The sequence below is a fragment of the Thermobia domestica genome, chromosome 9 (genome assembly GCF_964235325.1).
Source record: "Thermobia domestica chromosome 9, izTheDome1.hap1.1, whole genome shotgun sequence".
Lineage (NCBI taxonomy): Eukaryota > Metazoa > Arthropoda > Insecta > Zygentoma > Lepismatidae > Thermobia > Thermobia domestica.
Genome location: NC_137462.1, coordinates 103474161 through 103493603, shown reverse-complemented (window position 1 = coordinate 103493603; position 19443 = coordinate 103474161). Strand labels below are relative to the sequence as shown.

The 19443-nt window shown below is 35.7% G+C and overlaps 1 protein-coding gene across 3 annotated transcripts in view; it reads right to left on the bottom strand.

The window, feature by feature from the left end:
* norpA (no receptor potential A) overlaps positions 1 to 18770 on the bottom strand; it is a 387967-nt gene extending 369197 nt beyond the window's left edge. For all 3 annotated transcript variants that reach the window (XM_081771645.1, XM_081771642.1, XM_081771643.1), the window contains exon 1: positions 18615 to 18770. The gene's annotated coding sequence lies outside the window, so the exon portion shown is untranslated. The remainder of the gene's footprint in view (positions 1 to 18614) is intronic.
* Positions 18771 to 19443: the final 673 nt, after the last annotated feature.

Below are 19443 nucleotides of genomic sequence, written 5' to 3'. Positions count from 1 at the left end.
TTTCTCTTTAAAATCTAACAACATTTTTTTAAAGAGTAGTTCGCATTAATCTACTACATTGATTAATTCTTAGTGCATTTCTTCATGATTTTAAGCAATAACAAAAAATTGGTAATGTTCTGCAGTGGTATATACAGGGTGTTTCAAAACAACGCTGACAACGTTTGGCAGGTGATTCCTGACACCAAGATAAGACAAGAAGTATAGACCAACCTGGGTGCACAAATGCTTTCTTTCGGAGTTATAGGCTGTCGAAAACATGAAAAAAAACTTTAAAGATCCATAGCTCTACAACTATGGAACCTTCCGTAGTTGGTTCAAGACTTCACTTAGGAACTAATGTGCGCTATCCAAAATACATGTTTTAGAATCCTACGGTACTCACAAAGCAATTGTTATAGAGTTTGGCCACGGGCATATAATATGAAATACGATCCAACTACATCTATAAAAATAGTTGCAGAAGTACCGCAGGATTCTGAAACTTGGGTATTTGGAAAGCGCACATACTAGTTCCTAAGTGAAGCTTTGACCCGACTAATGTAGGTCCCATAATATAGGAGATATGGGTCTTTAAAATCCGTAAAGTTTTTTTTTTTTTTTTTTTTTTGTTATGTTTTCGGCAGCCTATAACTCCGTTAGGAAGCATTTGTGCACCCAGGATGGTCTATACTATTTGTCTTACCTTGGTGTCAGGAATCACCTCCCGAACATTGTCGATGTTGTTTTGAAACGCCCTGTATTTGACAGGTCAAATCACACCTCAGCTACTGGAACCTTTTCTTAAATAATTTTGCAAATGGCTCAGTGTTTATGGTTTCTCTACGATCAAAGTTACCGTATCTCCTCGCAGAAGTATGTAGTATATTACTAAAACTACCCTGAAAATCATCATCTGGAAGGATTAAGTGTCTCAAACAGCAACATGACCTAGCTCTTTCATAAACTAAGTAAAATCTTAACCAAATCAAACACTTGTTACAGTTCTAATCTGCATTACAACTTCGGCAATATACCATGATAATGTGTCAAATCATGAAATATTGGTCTGATGAAAGTAACAATATATTTCCGGAAGTAGAACATGGATTGTTAAGTTCCGAAGTTAGAATGAACAGCTTTTAGATAGAGCTCTTTCAATAGAAACAGAAGTGCACTTTCAGAAACGAGACAGCCTCAACATTTGCCTCGTAGGCATCCGCCCGATCAAAATTTATAATTGTAGCTATTTCTACAATGTATTTTGATATATTTGTTTTTTCTTAGTATCCAGTTTAGTATATGGATAAAGAATTGAACCATTCTTTAACACCTGTGGCAGTGAAACTAAGAACGCTATGCGAAAGCGTCAAAAAATGTAATGACACTAATTTTCAAAATTAAATAATATGTGTGTAAATAACAAAATAAAGTTTGTATTCTGATTGAGAAACTTTTTTTTTTTCTTTTTAGTGCGTAAACAACACTAACTGCTAATAAGGAAATTAGATCCCAATTCAAATACCTCACAAACTACATAGCGTTGGAGTTGCATGATAGAAGTGGATTTGAAAAGATGTTACACGATCAAAAACTTTTTAAAATGATGCTTTTGTGACCACTTTGTATATTATATATAAATGTTTTCAATTTCATTACATTAATAATAGTAAGAAGCAAAAGAGCTTGAATTTCATGCCTTTCAGGCCTGCCAACAATGGGGAAATTACGATATGCAGTGTCTAACTTAGTATTCTTTAGAACCCTAGGTCACTATTATTTTGTATTATGAACCTACGAGCGGGAACTTCCATTGCATTCTTTAATATGAGAAATAAAAATAACAATTTATCGATCTGTATAGTTGGTGGTTGGTTGCATTTAAGTTTAGCGTCCCTTTCAGTAACAAACATGTAGACTACAACTTAACGTGGGATCCAAACCACAGGAGCTTCCATCGAGAATCGAACCCGAATCTCCCGCGCCAAAAATGCGTACGCTAACCATATAGCCAACTAGGAAGTTTGTTGGCATAGTTGAAAAAAATGAAATCTTTGAATTTAATGTCCCACGATTATGCCCTTTAAGCTAAGGGAGACTACTATTAAGCACGTGAATGATGGAATGAGAAAATGGGAGGAAACTAGAGTACTCCGAGAAAACACACGAACACTATGTTGTCCATCATAAACGTATTTGTCTAGGGACCGAACCAAGGACCCGACGCACCAGACGTAAGCGCTCTATCATTGAGCCACCGTGCCTCATCGCCATTGTTCAATTATAAAAGTACTTCCACGGTTTCAAATTGTCAATTTAAAGCACTGATGATCGATCACATAGAATCATTCTACATTAGAACTTCCATGGATTATTAAATATTATGTCATAAAAATTTGAAACACAAGATATTTACCTATTGTTAAATTATTCTGGCTCATATAAAGGTTACCATTATATGTAAAGGTAACCAAGAAATTTATGTCGCTTTTTGTGGAGGTCTGCGTTCAATTAGCCCTCACACTGAGTTGAATGCGAATGGAGATAAGACGAAAGTCAGTTGTTGGTGTGGGTATAACCAACATACTAACTGATTGTGGCAGTTCAGTTACACTGTGAACTTGCATAAGGACAGAGTCAACATGGGACCTGCACAGAGCATCATAAGGGCGTGTATACTGTAAGAGTTCAAACTGTGATCAAACTCCGCTGCAGCAGGGCGGAAGATATACCAGGCTTTGGTGAGAGTAGTGACTACGTGGACAGTGCAGCGGTGGTTTAACAAGTGTAAGGACGGTGACGAAACACTCGAAGACGCACCACGTGCCGAAAGACCAACACATGTATAAAATGAAGATTTTCAGGCAGCAATTGAGGCGAACAGTGTCCAGACATGTGAGGAATTGGGGCAGCACCTCCATTAACTTGGGAAGCAATATAAGTTGGGTCGATGGATCCCACATGATTTGACTTCGAGCCAGAAGGCAACGCGAGCTGATATGTGTGTTTCTTTGTTGTCTCGTCTGAGGAATGAAACATTTCTGGTACGAAGCTCCACGGCGCCGTCGTCATTAGTTAGCACCCCATGACCCGGTTCCAAAACAGCCGAAACCAGCACTGCACCAGAAGGTCTTCCTGTGTTTTTGGTGGACTACTCGCGGCATCGTGCATCGGGAACTGCTACCTGCTGGTCAGAGCATTAATCCAACTGTACTGTCAGCAGTTGAGCAGTGTTCAAGAAAAACTCAAAACTCTGGAGCCAGCACTTCTGAATCACAAAGGGGTCCTCCTGTTACAGGACAACGCTAAGCCTGACGTGGCTAGGATGATCAGGGACACCATTCTACGCCTTGGATGGGAAACACTATTGCATCCGAATACTGCCCGGACATTGCAACGTCCGATCATCATCCGTTCCATTCCTTGGACAATCACCTTCGAGAACGCCAGTTCAAATCCCTAGTAAAGGTGCAAAATGCACTTGATACCTTCACGGTCCACCAAGTTCGACCGCAATGGAATCAATGACCTTCCAGATCGTTGGCAGAAGGTCGACGATGCTGATAGGGACTATTTTTGATCTTCCCACGTCTTAGGTGACACATCGAAGTTTGAAGGTGGTGGGTGAAAAAGCGACAAAACTTTCTCCATTCTCTTTATATAATATATATATATATATATATATATATATATATATATATATATATATATATATATATATATATATATATATATATATATATATATATATATATATATATATATATATGTTCACCGGAAATTAGAGCATAATCTCCAAACCACTTCCAACATATAAAATGATGCTGTTAGATGCTGTTATTCTGTATCAACTTCCTCCTTTGGCATACAACATAATGATAGGATTTTGTGTAGTGATTTAGTTCGATGAACATCACAAACTGAATGTGAATAAATGGAAGTCACTGCAAGATTGTTTATATAAATCTTCAACATAGATAATGTTTCTCCTATCAGTTTTAACACAATACTGAAGAAACAAAAATGGGAACAATAACGCAAATACTGGTGTTAAAATAGATTAATTCATGCTATTGCTTATAGAATCCTAAGGTTCACTACCACAGAAAAAAAGTCAATGAATCTTCTTTCGTGAAAAAACAATCGAAACGATCAGATTTGCTTTCTTAAGATCGAGCAACACGCGTAAATCACTGTCTTGTCTTCTCGGCATACCTAAAGGTCTTTACCTCGAAACTCTCTTCAACACTCGACTCGTTATACTGCGTCTGTTTTGCATTTTGAAATAATCCTGGAACTACTAAAAATTGATCTATAATCATTCATAATAAAAACTATAACGCATATTAATGATCCATCTATGTTCCTACAGCGTGGTGATTCAAATCAGTGGTTCCCTTGTGCCACGTAATTTTAGAATTTAAAAATCATGAAGCTATAAATAATTAGTTAAAATCAATTCAGGGACAGATCAGTGAACGCCTCCAGTGGTAGCAACAATGCTCGGTACTACTAGTCATTAATTTACAAAAACTGTAGCCTAGTAACTTATAAAAACTATTAGCCCAGTACTTTATAAAAACTTGTAGCCTAGTAACTTATAAAAAATACTCAGAGTAGTACCTTATAAAAAAAACTCGTAGCCTGGTACCTTATAAAATCTCATAGCCTAGTACCTTATATAAAAACTCAGTCTTCTTATAATTTATATTATTAATAAAAATATCGCTATGTATTGCGATGTTGATAGTGCTCAGTAAAGTGTCGCCAGTTAAAAAAGGTTGAGAAACACAAAGTAATTATAGTAACTAAATGTGTTGTTTAATATATTACATACTTTAGTAAAAAAAAACAAAGAATAATAATTTTTGGAAAACACTGAACAACGAATACAATGAAAAATTAAAGAAAAAATAATAATGCTTTTTCGTATTGAATTTGAAAAATGGGGTTAATGGAGCTATTTTATTTCACCTTGAATTTTAGCCTCATAATTGACCTTTAGTCAAGAAGATTAGATTAAAAAGAAATGTATTCAAGTTTCAATAAACTTGTTTCATAAAAACTAGGTGGAAAAAAAATCCAAGCTATTCTTGCACACAAATAGCAAAATAATATTTGCTGTTGTTAGGTTACAATCTACGTTATCGTAAATACAGTCTAGATGTGTTATAGCCTATACTAGTAAATTTTCAACGAAAAGTTCTATTTACTTCAGAAGAAAACCATCGTTAATCGCCGTTCATTTGTTCTTTCATTCTTTTTTCTCTCTTTTAGTCACAAAACATACGACACTAAGATAAAAATGACAAAAAAAAAAAAAAAATGCTGCCGAATGACGAAACTACGTTATAAATTTACTGCAGAATAAGTTTTCAGAGAGATGTTTCTGCTATTGTATCTATTTACAACATTATGGCTCCTTCCCTGGATTGTATGCTCACCGTGGGGACTTCATCTCTCGTAGTGATGACCTTAACATCATAGATGCTGGTAATGCCCAAATATTTGTATAAATAAATGCATCTACAAATACTACACTTATAAAACTTAGTAGAATTTATATTTTGTAAATTCATTCACTAAAGATAGCATACATAAAGATAGCATAGCATACTACTAGTAATTATCAATAGCTTCTTTTAAACCGCCAGATTTACAGCTCTTTGCTAAGTTCACTTCCACTGTTTTGAAAATTAGTGAATAACTTAAAGACAACGAAGAGTATAAAAAAAAATATGGAAAATGAGTCAGTATCAACAAAATGCTATTAAACTAATTACTGTTTCCGAACATTTTGTTATATACCAGAAATTTGGGTGCGCAGTTTATTACGTCATAATCGCTGGGCACCCACATTTATATACGCCATATAGTGTTCATGTAATAGTATTTTGCAGATAGAGAAAGGCCGACTTTCTCAATTTTTTTTCGTATTCTTTATGGTCTAAAGCCAGTGGTTCTCAACCGATGTGTCGCGACACACCGGTGTGTCTCACAGTCCCCTGAGGTGTGTCGCGGAATTTTACAATTTAAAAATCATGAACAATTTAATAATTATTATTTAAAATCAAGACAGGCGATACCAGTGAACACGTCCAGCGCTAGCAATAACCCTCAGTGCTATATTGAGTCATTATAGAAACTAATTGATTTCACTATTATAATAGATAATAATAATAATAATAATAATAATAATAATAATAATAATAATAATAATAATAATAATAATAAAATTCAAAACACCAGCCGCCACTGATAAATATATATTATTATTATTATTATTATTATTTATAACAACAATATCAAACAAGAGTGTCGCGATGTCCTGTACGTTCAGTAAAGTGTGTCGTCAGTCAAAAAAGGTTGAGAACCGCTGGTCTAAGATATCTTTTTTTAAGTGAGAGTGGGCTTAGTGAAGAGCTACGGAAGAAGGGACGTTTTGTCATTCCGTTACGGGTATTCTGTATGTATTATGCAGGGAAAATGTTAGGGAATAAATCAGTACCGCTGTGTAATACGGCGGCATTTATTATTATTATTATTATTATTATTATTATTATTATTATTATTATTATTATTATTAATATTAATATTATTATTATTATTATTATTATTATTATTATTATTATTATTATTATTATTATTATTTTGTTGAGTCGATAAGAGAAAGCAAAGACTAAAAAAAAGAAAAAAGAATAAAGTCAAATATTAATGGAGCGAGAGTTCCAGCACAGAAAAATATTAGCTTGCTCGTCTTTGATTTCCAATGGAATATGTAGCTGAAATTCATTGTGAAACTAGCAATGCCTCATATAGCATTTTTCGCTTTTTTTTTTTTTTTTTTTTTTTTTAAGCGAAGCTTGCTGTAAGATTACCGAGCGGAAGCACTTACCGATTAGCATTTTTGTTTTGCAATCGGAAGATCCTGACTTCAGATCCAGTGAGAGGCCATCCTGACAAAGTTTCCCACGGTTCTTTCCTCAGTTCAACCAGGAGAACATGTCAGGATGGTAACAAAATACAAAACCTGGCTCAGTTCTTTCAATTTCCTTATGTTTATATTATTATTATTATTGATTAGAGAGAATGTAAATTGTAAATTCTCATTCTAGAGAATGTAGATTCCAATGTAAATTGATCAACCAAACCGTATCTGGAAGTTTTTTTTTTTTTTTTTAACTAATAAAGATGTAGGTTATCGTTGATGTATACCTTGCCATAATGTAATTCCAAAAATCTGTTAGACACTGACTCACTCCGCGCATTGCGTAACAAAGCCAAAGTTCATCAGTGCAGAATCTGAATTCTATTCTGTATCAATTTGATCAAATCAGGATTGTTGGTTACCTATCTTTAGCGCTCCCGCGTATTGTTCGGGGGACCCAACTTCGATTCCCAATAGGTGTTCATGCAGTACAGACTCAACGTACTTACAACTTAAGCCCACGTCTCTCATATAGTTTCGTCCTTAGGGACTAAACGTCCTTTAGGGATGTCCCTTAGGGACTAAACGTTAAATTTCAAGTTAAGTCAAGATTCTGGTTTACATTACCCTCCACCTTCTACGTCTATCGAGGAAATGTTTTCATGGAACTAAAACTAATTTTATGCATTTGCACATTATTTCTTATGTGCTTAGGCTAGCTGTAAGTGCACCCGGAATATATTCGTTGACGATTCGACATTGGGAAGCTCTGCATTATGTTTGTAACCTCTAACTTGCAGATTTATTAACCGCTTATTGTTCCTAATACTTTCCTCAAGATCTTCGAAAACAATTGGCTAAGTTCTTGTCTGTGAGTTAATGCCTAAGTGTCAATCCACACAGTACGACAGGTATTCAGGCTTTATTTATCAAATTGAACAAAAAGTTAGTAAAATAGACAATTTGGATCTAATCTGATATTCATGGACAGTTCGAATTGATCGGAAAAGTTTCTCGCTTTAAAAACTATACAATTAATGTATAGTTTTATATATTTAATGCGCGAGCAATATAATTTTCGTCCATTGAAAACAACGTATCTACCATGTTTTTAGAAGGCATAAACTGAAATGAACTCACCGAACTATTGGAATATTTCTGACACAGAATGGACAGGAAAAGATAAAAAAGAAATTTCCCGATCCGTTCTTTGACGAATCTTTCCATGAGTTTCTACCAGAGATCGAGGTAAGAACGAAAAAAAAAATAATAATAATAATAAAAGGTGATGGACCTGCGACAGGTGACAAGAACTAACGAAATTACTGACTTCCGTTTTGGCTGATCTCATAATATAAAATGTCAGACACACATGCACTTGCACATATAAAAAAGAAAAAGCTTCAAGATCGACTTCATATCTTTATGGAAATAAGTTCTTTGTTGAGATAAGCAGTTGAAATTGATTATTATTGTTAGTAGTAGTAGTAGGAGGAGGAGGAGGAGACATCGAGAATTGAACAACTTGAATTAAAAGGTAGATACTTCTGATCGAGCAAATCGAAAAAAAAAAATAAAAAATGGGAGCCGATGTGACCCCACCATCAACTAAAACCAGTCTCGTGGTTGCAACAAATTTCATGGAAAAATGTACAACACAGAAATGGAGCTTCTGCAATTATTTTCAATGTCTAAACTGACTATTTACAGTAAAAAATCCAACATCAAAGGATTACACATATACAATCTTGATACACTATAGAACACATAACTTAATAGAAACTTCTAAAACATCGTAGGATCGCCCTAAGTGAAGATAGCAAAATTTTCATAATTTTGCGGGATGAATGTTGAGGAACTCTTAGCGAAAAGAGAAAGGGAAACATCCCTAACGGACATAATACGGACAGATTTTTTTTCGGACAAAAATAATATATACGTATTATTTCATCGAGACAATTCTGCCTCTTACGGATACACTTATTCTTTTCTCCCAGCTATTAGTAACCTCTTCAAAATGGACAGAAATTAGATTGTTCATACATGTAGCACTGTGATGTAATACAGTAGACCTACAAAATGTCTGTCATAAGCCAATGAACTCGAACTATCAAATAGAACAGTTGCAAACTGAACTTGAGATTCTTTTCTCTGTCCGCAGTAGTTTTCAATGTTTAATAATAACGCTACATGTTCTCATTACGTTACTTTTGATCAAATCAGTACATATAGTAGGGATTTGTACAGGGAGATGACATTATTTAAGAAAATTCTGCAACCCATATAAAGACATCCCCAGCGATACTGTTGTTTCCTTCAGTGATATTGCCAAATTTTTCATTCCCCCCAGCATTTCGAACACTGATTTATTATTATTATTATTATTATTATTATTATTATTATTATTATTATTATTATTATTAACAAATACAACATCGAGCAGTACTTCGATATTTACCTTTCAATCTATATTGCAGAAAGGACCTAAGTCCATGTTGTGCTGTTTTGAGATATTAGCGAAAATATATTTGAATCCAGGACTGCAGAGTTTCATGCGCTCGAAATACGGTTCAATGTTGCGTTAACACCGTTGTAATACCTTCAACGCCTATCGTTTCTATATACAAAGTTGGGTACATCCTTAGAGAAACTGAAAACTTCATAAACCAATTTTTAAAAAATATAACACGTCCTTTCTGTAATCTCCGATTCATTTATAACTAACGTATTTTCCACATGAACTGCAATTAAATTTGACTAACCTTTCTGCAACGTGCACCTTTAATTTAGACAAATAAACCATGTCTCATTTGGTGTACACTATTCCGAAGTTTCACTATATATGAAACAATGCCTAGAAGATGTTTTCTAGGGATTGTGACAATTCTGGTAATAAAGAGAAACCCAAAAAGATATGCGATGTACAGATGAATTTGTTTAATGTATGCCTCTAACACTGCAATAATACTGAACATGAAATTATCATCATAGGTATTCTGTCATTATTAGCAGGTCACCTGCTGCAACTGAGAAGCCTTCCTGCTCCACGGTTTTCCGTTAACCTCCGTCTTCACGTACGAATTTTGTTCGCTATTGTCCATCAATTGTAGTCTCCTTCGCGCACCCCCTCTCTTTTCTGCCACTGTACCCTCTAGCACGCACCTCATGATACAGTTCCTTCTTATTCAATGTCCCAACCAGTTTCTCTTCCTCTTAGTAATGTTCTTTTCTCCCCAATTATTGCCAATACTCACTCATTAGTTTTTCGCTCGACTTAGCTAGTTCTCTCCATTCTTCTCCATACCCACATTTCGAAGTTTTCAGTTGTTTTTTTCCATCATTTTTGCGTAATGTCCATGTTTCTGACCCATAACGTACAATACTCCACATGAAGCATTCTATATCTTTTTCTCAACTCTTTATTCAAGGCTCCACAAAATAGTATTTTCTTTCTCCTAAAGGCTTCTTTCACCATTCCTATCCTGATCATTATTTCACGTTCGTACTTCATATCACTAATAATACTACCCAGGTATCGAAAACTAGTCACCTGCTCTATTTTCTCCCCTGCTACTTCTATACTTGACATCGACCGCTTCGCTCCAATCATTACTTTTGTCTTTCTAACATTTATTTTCATCCTATATTCTTCACAGCCCTTCCTCACGTTTTCTAACATCTTACTGATTTTCTCTTCAAATTCTGCAACAAGCGTCATATCATCTTCAAACCGTATGCACCCAATCATTCTACCTTCTATCAAAATACCGTCTTCATTAGGTAAGCTCTTTTTCACAGTCTCTTCGAGATAGATCTTAACAATGTTGGCGAGGGACAGGATCCTTGTCGAGCTCCCATTCCAACTGCATTGTCCTCTATCATTTCCTGCCCTATTCTAACACTTACTTGTTGGTTCATATATAAGTTTCTTATGAGTCTTCGATCTTTTCATTCCAACCCAATCTCCTTTAGAAGTTCCAAGAAAAATGTACTGAAAAATAAGCTCAGGAGGGTTGTAGCTTTCACCAACATCATTCCGTTACCCATATATGGAATTTTGGTACAAGTATGAAGTGCATTCGGTTCATATGTGGCATGGCTTTTGTAACTTAATTAAGATTAATAAAACATTAGAAAATTTAAGAAAAGGTGGGGATGAAAAAAACCTGGAAAGACGAAAGCAATGGTGATTTAGAAAAAGGAAAGCAATGTGTTGATCATAAACTAAACGTTGGAAGGGAGAAAGTACGAGTAAGAACAAATTATACATATAGTTTCCTCATACATGATCCCAGTTCGATTCCGGATAGACGCACTTGCTTAGGATACAAACCCGAGTAACAGCTCAGGTACCACTTTAAGCTAAGGCCTGTGACAAACATCTTGACATTTTAGCTAAACGAATAAAACGCAAGCTCTGGCGTGACGTTGTCAAGTGGTACAGGGGTAAGCAGACAAACTACGGCGCGATCAGGTGACAGGGGATAAACGTGGATGTGTGCAAAATAAACGTGGCGATACCGCTGGCCTCCCATTTGCTAGCAGCACCTAAAGAGAACTTGGAGTGCCGCCTTCAAATGCCAAGATGTTTGTCACACCGTTTAGTTCCGTTCTGTCCCGTCTCATGTAGGCTAGATGCCGAAAAGACAAGGTTACATTACAATCAATCAGGCAATTCAATGTAAAGAGGGAAAAGTATTTATACGAATAAGGAGGAACAGTCTTCAGGAAGAAGTGTATTTGTGGATGGTTGAGTAATGATTTGTAGAAATGCAATATAATTTACTTAGAAAAAAATGATGATGTATGTGATTGAATCACAAGAAAGTGGGTGAACTCTTTGGAATGAACTTTTAGAAATACCGTAGTTATCAACTACTTCGAACTGTATTTTCATTGTTACTTTGATTAAAATACATATCGTAAGGATGGAGCGAGGGAAGGTCATAATTTATGCGAAACTTCAAGATATGAAGGTGAAACTTTAATTATATGAAATCTTCATTAAAAAAGAAACGAACCCGTGCCCCACCGTTATTTAAAATTCTCGTTTTAAAAAGAAAAATGGAGCAGTTTATTGAATATATTTTTATTATATAGAAAGCAATATCTGTTGTTTGTGATCGCACCACGGGGAAACTGTTGAACAGTTCAAATGAATTTTGAAACATATCTAAGTACCCTCCTCGATCTAAGCTTTCATTATGATACTTTGATTAAAAGTCGCAATTTTAAGGGAGATAGAGAGGGTCCAGAATTTATACCAAAATATACAGTATCTCACGACCACGTCGTTAGAAAGTTGAAGCTCGGTATATAAAGTCATTAAAAATAATGGGAAACTTGTTCCAGCGTTTTTAAATTTTCCGTTTTAAGAGGAAAAGGGGAAACTTACTGTTACTTTCTTCTCTTCAGATTGAAATCTACATTGCCTGCTTGTGATTGTTATCACAGAAAACAGTCATAATCCATTCGAAATGAATTTTGGAACCTACAGCAGTTAGTATCTGTCTTTAGCTGGGGGTTTTATATTAGATCACTTTGATTAAAGAGCGTATTCTAAGAAGGATAGAGGTTCAAAATTTAAGCCAAAAAATATCTTGCGTTTTTTTTCTTCTGAAATTATATCGACTGAAATTTATATCTTAAGCAGGGTACAAACACTTTCCGAAAAACCTATTCTCTCGCTTCGAAAGCCCAATATTTCAGATTCCCGGTGGAGGTACTCGGTCGAAAAAGTGTAAAACGCTTTTTCAAGCCAGCCACCTTGAATGAGATTTTCCTGGATTTTCCTCGTTCACATCAGCCAAATGCCGGGGTGGTACCTAACTTATAGGTCCCAGGACGTTTCTTTCCTTTCCCTTTCTCCGGACAGTGTGCTCGACGAGGGACGTCATCCTCCAAAACGTCAGAAATCTAATCCTAATTCCAATATTTCAACTAGTCTTGAATAGGAATAGCAAAGACAACATGCCAAACACGTAGCGTGCATGAAGTTTGCTGAAGCTAACTTGTAAATGTTTATTATAAGTGATACTTTATTCATAATTTTACAATTTATTCATTTCAGCAGTTTCCCCCACCCCATTTGCTAGTTCCCCTTCACGCCTCCAACATTGGGAAGCACCGCTCTATTGAAACCGGAAAATGTATAACCCAATGTTTCAATAGTACACTGGATTGCTACACTTTGAAACTATTGTAGTTTGGTAACGTGAAGCTGAACCGTCTTATTATTACTGATTATTATTATAACCGTACTCATTATCAACCGTAGTCGTCATGTACAACCAAATTTCAATTTTACGATAGAAAAGCAGCTTATGTGTCAGTAATTCGTTGTAAATTAACTTTAAACAGTGTATTTTTATTTATTTAGCTCAAGTCCCTCGTATAGTATATGCACCGAGGCTAACAGGAAAAAATGAAATCTTTGAGTTTTACGTCCTACAATTATATTGGTTAGGTTAAAGGAGACAGTGATGGTGAGTAATGAATGAAATGATGGAATGAAAAAAGTGGAAGGAAATGGGAGAAAACCCACGCACATGGTGTTTGTCCACCACAAGGATCACTTAGCGGGAACTGGGATTGAACCCGGGACCCCAAACACCAGAGGTGAACGCTCTACCACTGAGCCACCGTGACCCCAATCCGAGGCTAACAGGGTTGATAATAATGAATATTTCTGTTCACTAAGGAAGCATATGTATCATTTTAAAGTTACATCTACTAGGTCTACTAGATTTACATCTATCTCCTTCAGAGCAACATTCGAATGTCAACTACGGTTCCTAAACTCTACAGTTATTGCCACACAACACGCTATGAGTCCTTTAAACCTAACGTGACTGATGATATCAAAATCTAATGAAAATGGAATTTGTGTCATATCAGCACCACACCCACTCATTTTTTTTTTTTTTTTTTTTTAACTCCAAGATTCCAACTATAATTTTCATTCTACGCTATGGCACTTGCTATATGAAAATATATTTACAATTCAAAAGATGTGGTTCGTGTATTTTTTTTATATAGATATAACTAAGCTACACACAGAAAATGTAGCTAGGCAATTTACCTAAGTCAGTTTCCTATACCTACCTTGGTGAAATTAAAAAAAAAAAAATACTTTGTGCATGTCCCGACAATATTTTCTAGAACTATCTCGTACTCATGTCAATGTACAAAATTTTGGTACCTGTTCGAACACTGGTTATTAGCTGTAGCAAACAGCGGAAGATGTATATTGCTTATAGCTAAATAATTCAACAATTATAATTAACCTGAATACTTTATTAGTGTCTTATCGAAGACAGTATTCTGCGCTTGTGCCCGGCCTTCTTTCTCACTATAGAAATGTACTTATTTATGTATGTTGACAGAAACGTAACCCAACCGAATTCTGAATAATTAGGAAATTCGTAAAATCCCGTATGACATTATTGGAACAATTTCCTATTCGAAAAAAGAAAAAAAAATAGATACAGTCATAACTTAGAAACAAAGATTGCAATCGAGTAAATTTTTTTTTAAAAAAAATCGCCTGATCAGGACGTTGGGAAGGGGTGAGTATTTTTTAACCATGTCTATCAAGATTATACAAATGACTGAAATTTAACACAAATTAACGATCTTTTTCAGTGCGAATCCCAGCTATTTCTATTCAAATGAACTGTACACGAACGACAGCCAAAACATGAATCGTTAAAACACGACAGAACTCCAGATGAAAAGGAGCAATAATGGGTGCGTGGAGATAAGGTGAGAGAAAATTCGAGTACACATACTGTATAGGGTCTATGAAGGATTTCATACATTGTGATTGTCCATCACAAAGTCTATTTGATCAGAATTCGAACAGCTTAATCTCGTGTTGCAGACCTGACGATTTGAGACAGGGGCGGCTTTAGGATTTTAATTTTGGGTAGGCCCACTCCCTCGCTTATGGATACATATACACATTTTATTAATTAATGACAGTAGGAAATTACTTTTACAGTAGTGGTTAATGCTATTTGTTAAATTATCTACCATTAATATAAACAGTGGAAAATATATTTACTCTTTATTGTATCTTTTAGCGGTTTCATATTTTTCAAAATTTTTGGGTAGGCCTGTGCTTACCCGACCTACCCGCTAAAGCCGCCATTGATTTGAGAAATTTTAACTTTTCATTTCAACAGAAATAAGTTCGCTAGTTGGTCATTAAAACCTATCCCAAACCAATCCAGTCGTTTCGCCGCGTGCGTGCCTGATGCTAATAGATGGCGCTAGCGTGATGATTCGTATACGTATATCATGAATTTACTATAAACGTCCAAAAATATATAAATAGCAGCTTAAATTATTTTTGACAGCCAAAATCTGGGGGTCTAGGCCCCCAGCTAGATCCTCCAGTGTTATAAACCGAAAATTACTTGTGGGGTTAACTGAAAACAGGATGTGATAAAAGACGGATCGTGATAAGAAACAGGCTAAGAAAGTCTGCTGTAGATTAAAATACAAATGCCTCAACATTATGTAAGAGATTTTTTTTTATGCCCCTAACGAAAAAATACTGTTGCATCTCTACATGAAAAAATATAACTAAGATGTTATCTATTGTGTAACTTATTAAGGCCAATTATGGAACCTGACTAAAGTGTTAATTATTTAAGGATGAGTAAGAATGTGCCGGCGAAGACTTAATAAACATCAGTTCATTGTGAAGAAATTTTCACTAATTAGAACATTAATTAGAAGCGTACCGAAAGCACCAGAACGCTAATGATAGGGCCTTCTCTGCTGGTATAGTGACAAGCGCATGCGCCTTTCGTTCGATTCTTTGTGGGAGAGTATTAAAAATTCGAAAGTACGGTATTACCGAGGTTCGAATTCTTAAACTCGGCGTCCAAGTTTCATTTAGCCTCAGTGATGAAAAGGGACGTGACAAGTGGGCTACCAAGGAGAAAAATAAAATGAACTTTGCTTCTCGCATCTGTGGTTCTGTGTTTGAAATGAAATATTTCAGTTTTACGTCCCACTATTATACCGGGTAGACTAAAGAAGATGGTGATGATGAGAAATTAATAAAAAAAAGTGGAATGAAGAAAGTGGGACGAAACGGGAGAACCCCGAGGAAACCCACATATATGGTGTTTGTTCACCATAAACCCCGCTTAGCGCAAGCTGATACCGAACCAGGGGCCCCATATACCAGACGCTAACACTACCACTAACCCACCGCGGCCCTCTTAAATTCGAATTTTGGTAGGAATTTGGTCACTATAATCAGTGTTCGAAGTGGAAACAAAAGCAGAGGCGGTATGTTTTATTTCGATTTTGACTCGACATACCGACTATCTAAATGTTGAAACACAGAGTATGTTGCCTAAAAGATTGAGTTTCTATTTACATAGTGACTGAAAACCATTGAAGAGCTTCTCTGTAGTTACGACGGGGGTTGCATGGAGAGACTTTACCTCCGCCAACACTTTTCTGAAAAATATCAACTTATGTTGTACGAGAAATAATTATTCACGAAAATGATTAAAAACCTAGTTTTTATCTTAATTTCCTGCGGGAAAACTCACGAACATCCGTGCTCGACTGCGGGATATTCTAAACTCTCGGAGGATCCACCCCCACAACAGACAACCTCTAAGTCCGCCTAAGCTTAAAACACGACATTTATAGGCTATTAATTAAGACAAGAAGACATACACACATACATAAGAAAGAAAGAATTCAATAAGGAGCACCAAAATATAAATTTGATTAACTTCTTTGAAGACAAGTAATTTTAAAACAAAAGGTAGGACAAAGTTAACAAAACTGTCGGTGTTGTCAACTCAGAATTTATTTCTATGTAAGAAATACCGTACAAAGCTATTCGTCAATTCTTGTGTAAAAATGGATTTATTAAAGGTATTTAGCATCTACTCTCCAGTGACGATATATTTTGATCACTGAAAAACCAAGGGCGGTATGACATACCACCGCATACTGCCTCACTTCGACCACTGAGTATAATCCTAAGATAAGAGAACACAACCATATCCATAAAGAACTCCAGTTACCTCAAGCCACAATGCCGGAACTTGGAGGCTCAGGCTCCCTCCCCCAAAATATAATCATCCAACTATTCTTACATCTAACAATTTCCTTGTTCCTGCTTACAATAGCTGATCCCCCGCCCCAAAGTTTCCTTTAAGTCGGTGCTTATGCCTCCAGCAGTGATCGCTTAAGAAATCTTAAAAAGCTAATAGTTGTAGGACGATAAAAGAAAGTATATGGTAATGAAGAAATTAGTTGAATAATTATACAGAAGAAAACTGAAGAATCCTGAGAAAACAACCGATTGTCTGCTACCGATTCACATGGGATTAGAGCGAAAAAGGATTCCTCGCACCAGCTGACTGCTCTACCACTGAACTAACGTGTCGTTTTCCCATACACGCATGACAAGTCAAGATTTAGTAATTATTTAATCTGTGGAAAGTTAAAACGAAACTAAAAGCAAACTGCAATATATGCAGTTACGTAACTTGTAAGCTGACAAGATAATCAGAGTACCGTAAAGTAATAAACAAATAATGTATGGATGGCTTTAATTCTAGTATAAAATAATAGTAATAATAATAATAATAATAATAATAATAATAATAATAATAATAATAATAATAATAATAATAATATTCAGAGCGCCGACTTAAAGAATCTGATAAAACACTACACAGAAAACTAACTTGTAAAACGGAACTCTTATCTTGTTATCGGTTCACACGGACATGCTTTGCTAAATACTAGTTAAAAATCACGAAGATCTCCTCGACATTCACCTGGATTATAAACTTCTCTCAACATAAACGCAACACATTAAGAAAATTTACATTTGTTTACGTGATTTCGTTCCTCGTTGCCGATACATTATACAACAACAACAAAAAATACCTCTACAATAACCACCGTGGGAAGTAGGACACACTCATCCTTACGAGAATCTTTCGCTTTGCCCTAAAATAGGAACTGTTATCATTGAAGAGGCAACCTCCTGATTTGGTCACGATACGCCTTTAAACCTCCGTAAAAAGTTTAAGCTCTCTTATTGTAGAAGGATGCTTTTGGGCTCTGTAATCATGTAGACAACTTTATTTTTAAAAATGAAATGATTTATGATTGTCATCGTATGATCTCTTAAAAGAAACTTCATATTCTATTTTTGTTCCAAGTCCCCACATATATACATGTATACCCATTTTTAAATCTAATTTGCATTCTGCAAATACACAATATTTGAATCTCTTTCAGTTAATGAAGATAAACATGTCAGAATTTTGACATTTATTCCCGGTGCATAGCCATAATGCGCAATCGCACAATGCTCCGTCTCCACCCGGTTCGTATTTTTCTCAACATTCGATCGAGTTTTCTCTTTTTTTTATTATTATTACTGTCAGAATTTGAATTACATTTACAAACCTGCTTGCTTGTTAACACGCGTCTTCATAACATGTATGCTTCTCGATAGTCTTCGAGTTGCTTGCGTGTGCTTGTTGTAAGGGAAACAACAGCATACTCGTTACGCCCATGTTAGATAGAATTGTTTGTTCGTGCCGCGATTAATAGCTCTTCAACTGGTTGAAATGCTACTTCATGCATTTTCAGCGTTACACAAAGACATACTGTTAACCATTAAAAGAGTGAAACGAATCATATTACTTACCAGATTGAAGAGAAATCACACGATGATTTTGTAGCAAAATATACAGAAACACTTTTACCTTTTACTTTACTTGAAAAACACAACCAGCTGCTTTGGCACAAGGCTGCAGCAGAAAACTGCTTCGATCCTTTGCCTTCAACCAGTCGTCTGCTTGGATCATTACGCTATCAACAGCGCATGCGCGACGCCTACAGCGAATCTCCCTCCCTCTTCTTCCCGCCATTACGACCCGGACAGTATTGCCAAATGTTATATTGTAGCGCTAAGTATAGTGTTAAAACTGTTAACATAAAGCTTGTATTTTTTCTTATTTTTTTTCCATTTTGGTTATTGGTACACAAACCCACGCAATTGCTCGAATTTCATGAACTCAGCTATGCAATTGTGGGAACTGATACATTACCGTGTGAGTATTCCTTTGTTTAATTCATGTACGTGTACTCTTATGTGAATGATGGATCCCAGTTCGCGCCAAGTGAACTTTGTGGTGGACAAATACCGTGTGCGTGGGTTTTCTCGGGATTCTCCTGTTTCATCCCTCTTTCTTCCGCCATTTCATTCATTTCTCATCATCACCATCTCCTTTAGCTTAGCCCGCATAACTGTGGCACGTAAAACTCAAAGATTTCGTTTCTTATGTGAATGGTAATGGACACTTGTACCCGTTTTTCTCTTAACCATTTTTTTTTCAGTAACATCGTAGTGTTTCAGCATTTAAGGCATAACTATGGGACGTTAAATTAAAATGTCATTTGAAACATCGATATTAATTTACTATTTGGTATCATAGTTGAATTATTCTTTTTAAAATGTCAATATTCACACGAAT